The sequence below is a fragment of the Pseudomyrmex gracilis genome, unplaced genomic scaffold (genome assembly GCF_002006095.1).
Source record: "Pseudomyrmex gracilis isolate BER0280 unplaced genomic scaffold, ASM200609v1 scaffold_726, whole genome shotgun sequence".
Classification (NCBI taxonomy): Eukaryota; Metazoa; Arthropoda; class Insecta; order Hymenoptera; family Formicidae; genus Pseudomyrmex; species Pseudomyrmex gracilis.
Window position 1 is genome coordinate 34,186 of NW_018021310.1, and position 7,330 is coordinate 41,515.

General features: G+C 38.3%; 1 pseudogene; it reads right to left on the bottom strand.

The window, feature by feature from the left end:
* The window catches only part of LOC109861393, a 23,195-nt pseudogene that overhangs the window by 5,692 nt on the left and 10,173 nt on the right, over positions 1-7,330 (bottom strand).

The following is a 7,330-nucleotide window of genomic DNA, read 5'->3' on the forward strand; positions in this document are numbered from 1 at the left end:
CGTCAGATGTATCAAATGTAAATACTTTAATTAAGCGAATAAACCTCCGCTACATTTCAGAATTCAATTAACCGAGTGTCGCAATTTCACGCCTTCCCCTCTCCGATCCTTGGCGCTGACCGAGCTGTCCGGCAGGCGGAAGGCCGGGCGAAGCCGAAAGAAAATCGGCTCCGTTACAACCTTCTATTTCTCTTTTTCTTGAACTTTGGAATCTTCAGATTCTTTTTTGGTGTCACAGATTGATTTTTAAGTTTGTTACTTTTATTGTCCATAGAAGACTTGAAGACTTGTACTGTCTTTGATTAGAAGTCGAAGGACTTGTTTGTGATAACGTCGATTGAAGAATACTAGCGCGAACTCCGCTGGAAGTCATTGAGGATAGTATATTAGTTATTTATATTATTCCTAACGCACTGAGTTGGCATTGAGTTTGTTACAGTTGAAGTGGTATTCACCAATACTCGAAAAGTTAAACATCATGAACTGACTTGAATCGTCTAGAGGCCTTGAAAGCGCTGTATTGATGTCGAGGGCAAAACAGAACTCAGAAGATTGGCAAACTGAGTTGGTATTGCTGAGTTGGTATTACTTCGACTATGACAAACAACTGAAGATTTTAAAGAGGTCGAGCTTGTCAGCATGGTATTTAATATAGCGTTTGAATTGATTGAGATAGAAGTTGCAATTGTTCTAAATGTTATAATTGTTGAAGAAGTACTTAAAAAATTCGAAACTGAAGTGGATTGAAGAGTTGCAGCTGAAGAAGCAATGCGAAAAACCTACTGCTCACTACTACCGACCTTCAAAATCGCAGTAACAACTTCGCTAGACTTCTTAGGTGGCTCTTTCACACTAAAATCTATATCTTTAGCGCTAGTCACGCTTGATTGAGATCGACCTTGATCTGATCTAGCCAATGTCGCAACATTCGGAATATTATTTGATAAATTCAAAGTCGACATTGTGCTAGAAGTCGATAGTACGCTCCCAGATTTGGCCGGAGAAACCATAATGACTACTGTGGTTTGATTACCAGTTGTCTGATTGGTATGAAAGAATGATAAGAAAGTCATTAGTTGATTGGACGCGGTGACTACGTTGGAAGTTAATTCTGTTGACTTCGAAAGCGGTGATAGATGAGGAACAGTAGTTATACTCTTTTGCAACTGTACCACAGTACTGACCACCAGAGTAGAAGTTTGATTTGTCGCTGGAGAACTCTTCTTTACTTCAGAAGTTTGATTTTTTATTTGATTTTTAGTTTCAGTCGGAGGAATTTGTTGGTCGTTTTCGAAATTTTCTTACTCCAAGTCGATTGAATCTTGAAGAATGTTCAAAGGTAAAGTATCCAACGGAGCTGGCATCTAGTAAATGCTAGACTTCAGTTTACCACTATTTGGAGGCATCTAGTAAATACTAGATTTCAGTTCGCCACTGTTCGCTATTTCCGGCTTCGACAAAATAATATTGTGCAAAATGTTCAACAGATCATCAGAAGAATCTTCCAGCAAAGTTTTTTCATCGCTCAAAAAATCCGAAAGGAAGTGTTTAAAATTCTCTGCTTCGATACACAGACTTTTCTGATGATTCTCTTCATTTAAAAGAACATTTTTGTCGGTATTTGCTTCTTCGATGTCTTTTGATTTATTTGTGCTTTTTTGAGAGTCAGACCTTGAAGAAAGCTGTTCTTTGTTGTTTTCTACTGATTCAGTATCATTTTCTAATATATTTACAAGCGATAGATTATCAGTAACGGGAGACATTGTCTTCAAGGTCGACGTTGGAGTATCATTTTTGTTCTCAGTGTTTTCTGCGGTATTGTGAATAGCCTCTAACATACTTTCCAACTCGTCCGTGGTATTTAACGGATCGCTCTTTTTCTCCTCAGCAATAGTTCTTGAAAGATCCGATAATATCGTTTTCATTCTTGATTTTATCTTGAATCTCCTCTTTTTCATTTTTTCTTTTCATATCGTTTTCTTGACTTTCTGCTTGCTTCTCTATGTTCTCTATGTTTATGCTTATTTTCCATGTTCTTTGGAATATTCTTTTTTATCGACAAGTCTGGAATCGACATCTTTGGAGTCGACAATGTCACAGAAGTTGATTGTACATTTAGTACTAACTTTGTGGGATTATTTAGAGATTCCGTTATGTTTGATAAACTTAAGCTTGCACAAAGTTTGCCAGAGGATAATATTTTCAGTGTTTTGCTGACTGTCGGAACTTTCTGTTTTGTCTTGCTGAGAATTAGAAATACTCTCCAAAGCTGTTTGACTAAGCTGTGTGCAAGTTTTGCATCCGCTACTATACTTGTCATTATAGACGGCAATGTGACATTTTTCTGATTACTAATCGAACTTGAAGAAGTTTCCTTCAAATCAAACTGACTAACTGGTTTTGCTTCTATTGTGATTGGCTGAGTTAAGATTTGATTCATTAGAACTAGTAGTATTAGAACTAGTAGAATTTGGAACTGAATTTATAGACAGTACAGTACTTACTAACGATATCGCCGGTTTCAAAATTGTAATTGTGGTAACATTTGTTTGGTGAACAGGAAGTTTTGTATAGGCTGGTTTTTCCAAAAACATAAAGTTTGTAGGACTCTTGCTTTGTCTCAAAAACGTGGTTCGATTATCTAAGCTTTCGCTGCCTGCATTTTCTTTAAAGACATTAGTTTACTCGTTGGAATCAGTTTTTTCAATCTCATCATTGCAAGAACCCTTAGAAAGATTATCTTCACGAGACTTTGTGGTAGGATCAATAATAACCACTTCAGACTCACTTACTAAGGACATGAGGTCTTGATCAGGAGATTGATCTAAATAGGATCCTGGAGAAGGTTCTACTCGGAGTTCCTCCTGATCTAGAGATTCAGGAGTATCAGTAACAGCGACTAGTTTTTTTCCAGATTGTAAAGTTCTCAATATCGAGTCTGAGACCTTTCTTATTTTTTATATGAGACGGAACTAGATCTTCATCGCTTAAAATTGGTTCTTCCGAGTGTGATTCGGGATTTTCAATCTCCAAAATGTGGACCAAGTCGTGACCCTGACCAGCATCATTTACTAGAGCGTGACAGAGTGAATCATTGCTATCAGCGGAGAGATCTACTACCATTCCAGGTTCAAAAAGAACATATTCTTCCTGCATATTACCTTTTAGACTACCTGATAACGTCCACTAATTCTGAATTGCCAAACTGTTCGATCACAGTGATATCATCACTATCTCGCTGAGCTGTAGAACTCTGCTTTATTTTCCGATTTGATGATGTATTTGGTTTCTCTTCTGTTGATTGATTTTTTTTGTCTAAGGTGTTTTTAATCCCTTGCTATTTTTCGCCTTGTTTGATCACATTGGTGATCCACCTCATAAAGCTAATTTAAAATCTCCAAATCTCTTAAACCAAGGAAACTGTGGACGAGAACGTTCTGCAACGTCATTTGAACTTTTCTCACTTTTGATAGAATTTTCTGATAAAGAAACTTGTTATGAAATTACATCATTTGGTGAACTATCTTTTAATCCCAATTTAATATATCCAGATTTGGGATAAGGAACCGGGTTTAGGAGATTATTGGGATTTCCACCACCTCTATAATTTTCTGATAACAATTATTCTTGCAGCACTTGCTGAGAAATTTGCTGAGAAACTTGCTGGTGATCACTTGAAGTTGTTAAATTAGTGGTTTACTGAACATAATTATGAGGAGTATGAGATGTTCTTGGAGTTCCAGGGTTTTCCACACTCTGAGGTCTGTCCGGTACAGCGGGGCTATTTCCGGTCGATTATCTTCGCTGCATCTGCATTGGTGATCCAGCCATCATAGGATTTCTAGGCATTATTGGTGAACTAGGCGGTTGATTAGATGTTGAAGAGTGATGATGACCGCCATGAAGCATGGGCAAAATTCTGTTCATTGGACTGGACGATTGCAAAGTTGGATTCAAATGTTGTTGAAGCATTGGAGACCTCATAGTCGCCTGCTGCACTATAGGTGAATTTGAAAGTTGGCCATATTTTTGCTGAAGTTGCTGATGAAGCTGTGGACTAGGGAAATTTGCTGGCTGAGACACCATCGGCAAAGTAGGCGGCTTTTGTTGTTGTTGTTGTTGCTGATGCATCTGTAGAAATTGGCGTTGTTGTTGCTGTTGCTGGAGAAGACGTTGATGAGTTATCTGAAGTAATCTTTGATAAATAGAATTCTGTCCTTTCTGAGAAATAGTATGAGAAACACCTTCAAGTTGCTGTTGTTGATGAATTTGTTGACGTTGTTGAGCTGCTTGAAGCGTATTTTGAGCAATAGTTGTCTTCCCTTCTTGAGTTTTATGTTGTTGTTGTTGTTGTTGATGCAACTTCTGTTGTCGTTGCTAAGCCAATTGTAGTGTTCTTTAAGCAATATCATTTTGTCCTTTTTGAGATGTAGCTTGAGAACTAGCTTTATGTTGCTGATGTTGTTGAAGAATTTGTTGTTGTTATTGCGTAATCTGTAATGATTTTTAAGTAATACTTGTCCATCTTGAGAAATACTTTTGTGCTTTTATTGAATTTGTTGTTGTAAAATTTGTTGTAAAATTTGTTGTTGCAGAACTTGCTGTCGTTGTGGAGTTATTTGTAAATTTCTTTGAGCAACAATAGTTTGTCCGTCTTACGAAATACACTTATGTTGTTGTTGTTGATAAAAAAATTGTTGACGTTGAGGCATTTGTAATGTTCTTTGAGCAACACCTCTTTGTCCATTTTGAAATATATTCTGAGAAACAGTATCATGCTGTTCTTGAAGAATTTGTTGTCTCTGTGGTTAGGATTGCGTCATTTGCAAGTTTCTTTGAGTAGTAACATTTTGTCCATCTTAAGAAATATTTTCTTGTTGTTGTTGTTGTTGTTGTTGTTGAAGAATCTGTTGTCGTTGAACCATTCGTAACGTTCTTTGATCAACAGAATTCTGGTTTTTTGAGAAATACCTTCATGTTGTTGTTGAAGAATTTGTTGCTGCTGTTGAAGAATCTGTCTTTGTTGAGATATTTGTAAGTTTCTTTGAACAACAAGATTTTGTCCATCTTAAAAAATATCATTCTGTTGCTGAAGAAGTTGTCTCGGAACACCTTCAAGTTGTTGCTGAAGAACCTGCTGCCGTTGTAACGTTCCTCGAGCTGCAATAACACCTTGTCCCTGATCTTGAGCAACACTTTTATGTTGTTGAATTATTTGTCTCTGCAACAGTTGATGCTGTTGTTGACTCAATTGTAATTGTTGCTGTCCAGGTTGCGCGCTATAAATTCCGTCTCTTTTTTGTGCTTCTTCTGATGGCCTAAATCTCTGAGTTAAATTATGAACTCTCATACTCTGATCAGCAATTATTTGTTGCTGATTTCGCGTTTCTGACGTGAAAGCACCAGGAGAAGTTGTCAATCTTTTACTAATAATAGCTCTATGTTGTGGGAATGTCATCCGCGTAGAGTTGGGATTGCATAAACCCAGCGAAGGTAATGCTTCAGGACTAAAAGAACTTTCATCACCTTAAGAAGTACTAATTCTTGAGGGCTGTTGTTGGACGTTGTGAGATGACATTGTCCGGATTGGTTGATTGAGGATTGCCTAAACTATGCTGAAGTAACGGTGTACCTCGACTGTGTTGAACAATTGATGGCGTCGCTGGTGAATGTTGAATCATACTAGGACCAGGACTTTGGGAAACTAAGGCTGCTAAAAAATGCATTAGAGAATGTTGAGATAATGACATTAGTGGAGAACAAGATTTGTTTGATTGGGATTGAATCTGTCATTGCTGTTATTTGTTGTGATATTCTTGAATTAATGCACCATGTTGGCAGCTTTGTTTTTGAGCGGTTTTTAAGTGTTTCTGAAGAATTTGTTGTTTGTTAGTAACGCGTTTAAGCTCCGCGGAGTCGGTTTCTTGTAGTTCGTTACCGGATTTGCGAAACTGCCGTTGTTTGCTGTTAAGCGACTAAAAATAAATAAGGTAAAAAAATTAATTATTAACTCAAATAATTTAACTTTTATATATATATATATATATATATATATATATAATGAAAAAAAATAAAAAATAATTAAAAAAAGAGAGCAAGTAGTTTTGAGTTATTTTTACTAATACACTAATACTAATACACTATTCGTAACGGATAGGATCGCTCGTGAGTTAGTTCGACGGGCTACAGGGTGTTTGATAAGTATCGTCTCACCGCTCGTAGGTAGGTAGAAGAGGTTATTCCGAGAAACGAAAAGTCCTATATCACTTTGGAAAATTCGCAATAATTAACAAAATATTAATAAATAAAGATCCGCTAATCAGCGTGCATCCAGAGTAAGGACAGCCCAGTCTTTCGTGCGTACACAGGAGTGCACCATATCGTGCGGTTCCAGAGGAAATATTTCTCGAAAACTTCTCTTTTGACTGCTTCTACTACAGTGCGTCGTTCTTCTTCGGTCTCCGCCAACGGCTCGAGATCGAGGGAGAAGCGCGCGGTAGGAAAAGCAGCCGGAGGAGAAATTTCCGAGAAATACTTCCCCTGGAACTGCACGATATGGTGCACTCTTCTGTACGTGCCGTAGCGACAGAATGAGAGGATCTAATAGAATAACATGTGTACACAGCGCGTCAGGAATTCGAAGAGTAGGCGCGGGGATCGGAGGGTAAGCGGGCCGTACGATTCGTACGGCGCTTGTTGGCGAACAACCGCCCCGCTTGCCCTTCGATCCCGCGCCTACTCTTCGAATTCCTGACGCGCTGTGTACACATGTTATTCTATTAGATCCTCCCATTCTATCGCTACGGCACATACGCACGAAAGACTGGGCTGTCCTTACGCTGTTCTTACTCTGGGTGCACGTTGATTAGCGGATCTTTATTCATTAATATTTCGTTATTATTGCGAATTTTCCAAAGTGATATAGGACTTTTCGTCTCAGAATAACCCTTTCTACCTACCTACGAGCGATACTTATCAAATACCCTGTATTTAATAAAAGCATCGCGAGCTATCGAATCGCGTGGGAGCTATCGAATATCGCGCTAAGATTTTTGTATTTACTCTGCGGGGATTCATACACGAACACGGGCGCTATCGAACTTTAGTGGATTTTGCTAGACGGGAATCGTCGAAAAACTTTCATACAGAATAAGAGTTATCGGACTAAACGGGTTGAAGAAGACCGGTTCCGTTCGAACAAAAATAGCGGCGGCACTTTTGTAGAATTGTACAGCAAGTAATCGAGAAGTGAAATATTTGGTGTAATATAGCGTCTGACGCGTACGGCCGCGCTACTGTACACAGTTTGTCCGGAAAGTTCCCGGACTAC